Source organism: Crocuta crocuta, unplaced genomic scaffold (assembly GCF_008692635.1).
Source record: "Crocuta crocuta isolate KB4526 unplaced genomic scaffold, BGI_CrCroc_1.0 scaffold271, whole genome shotgun sequence".
NCBI lineage: Eukaryota > Metazoa > Chordata > Mammalia > Carnivora > Hyaenidae > Crocuta > Crocuta crocuta.
Genome location: NW_027527824.1, coordinates 5,622,585 through 5,624,291, shown reverse-complemented (window position 1 = coordinate 5,624,291; position 1,707 = coordinate 5,622,585). Strand labels below are relative to the sequence as shown.

General features: G+C 58.1%; 1 protein-coding gene across 2 annotated transcripts in view; it reads right to left on the bottom strand.

Moving 5' to 3' along the window:
* SCN4B (sodium voltage-gated channel beta subunit 4) overlaps positions 1–1,707 on the bottom strand; it is a 16,992-nt gene that overhangs the window by 13,580 nt on the left and 1,705 nt on the right. The gene's annotated exons all lie outside the window — the stretch shown is intronic.

Below are 1,707 nucleotides of genomic sequence, written 5' to 3'. Positions count from 1 at the left end.
GGGGACACGCACGTGTGCACGTGCGCGCGCGCGCGCACACACACACACACACACACACACACCCCGCACTGGAAGAGAGGGAGCAAAGCGAGGCAAGGTGGCATGGACTCTAAGTTTAGCTCCAAGGGCCTGCCTGGCAGCATGGCTGATACGCTCCGGTCCTGGGGGAGCCAGACAGAGACAGGCTCCAAGTCAGAGCTGAGAGGCAGAAAGTGGGCCGAGGCAGCAGGGCACGACCCCTCCTGGGGGGCAGGCCCTGGGGGCTGTGGGAGGCAGGGCTGGGCCAACCAAGGCCCCTGGGCCCAGAGACAAAGGAAAGATTTCAGCTCCCTCTCCCTAGGCAACCTGCCTACTCCCTGCCCGCCCCCAGGAGCCCTGCTGAGACAGAGGCATGGCCCCCAGAGACCAAGGGATGTTCAGCAAAACCAGCTTTGCCAACAAGTCCAAACAGCGAGCCTGGCCTCCTACTGCAGGCCAGGGAATGGGTGCATTGGCTTGGCCAGCCCATGGCTTATGCAGAGATCCCTACACTCTCAGCAAGAGGTGGGAGCATCTGGACCCAGGGTCTACCTTGCACACTGATCCTAGCACCAGGGCGGGGGGGGGAGGGGGAGGAGCTTTGGGACACCCCCATGAGCCCACATCTCCAGAAACAAAAAGCCATCACCCAATCCAGCTCAAAACCTAACACGCCTCTCCACTCCTCCCCTTTTTCTGCCCTCTTCTCCGAGAACTCCTTCCGTTACCCTTTCCTTTCCTTTTCTCTGAGGCGGTCTGAGCACCCTCTCCTTAATTGTGTTCTCATTAAACAAGCCCTTAATAAATACATACCAAGGGAAAGAGGGTTGTGCAACATAGCACCCTCACAAGTGGTAATTAAACACAGATCACAGCAATTAAGCAAATCAGGGAACAAGGAAGGGGTGGGCAGGACAGACATATTACCAGTTACAAGCTCAGGAAGGGGCTGGCACCCACATAAGCCTCAGCCGCAGTGATACAACCTTGGAAACTGCTTCTCTGTTTAAGAGGGGATATCTTGTGAGGTTGTGAGAAATCTGCAGTCTCAGTCAGGGAAACTGAGTTTGATGGGGGGCAGGGGAGCTCACTGCTTTGTGCCCAGTCTCTGCAGATGTCTGGGCCCCCGAGCCTCTATCCCTCCATGCCTCACCCCTTCTTAAGTTCAACAGCACATTCCTGCTGACCTTCCCTCTCACCAGACTTGAGTCAACTGGGAGGCAAGTTGGGCAGACAGAGCCCAAGAGACCGGGATTCTGTCCCACGTGACCATTGCTTGGCCATGTGGGGCGAGTCACCTTCCTTCTCTGGACCGTGGCTTCCTCATCCTTAGGGGAACTCTGTGATGTGGTTTCCAAGCTTCCTGTCCGCTCTGATGCTGCCAGGGAGCCTATCCAGTTGGCTCCACGTCTCCCCGGCTGGACTGGGCGCAAGGATGGCATCTGTGTCCCGAGCTCAAAGCAATGCCCCCTGGGAGGGCTCGGTAGCGGCCGCTGGCCAAGGTCAGAGGAGGGACCCCGGCGGCCTTCTGGCTGCAAAGCAGAGGGGCAGGCCAGGCCAGTTCTGGGGCCTGTGAGTCTCCCTCCTATAAATCACGCTTTCTCCTGGACTCCCAGAAGGTAGCTCAGGGAGTCGTCCAAACCGGCTCCAACGGGTCCAGCTCCTACCTAGTGTACCCAGCTGAAAAGT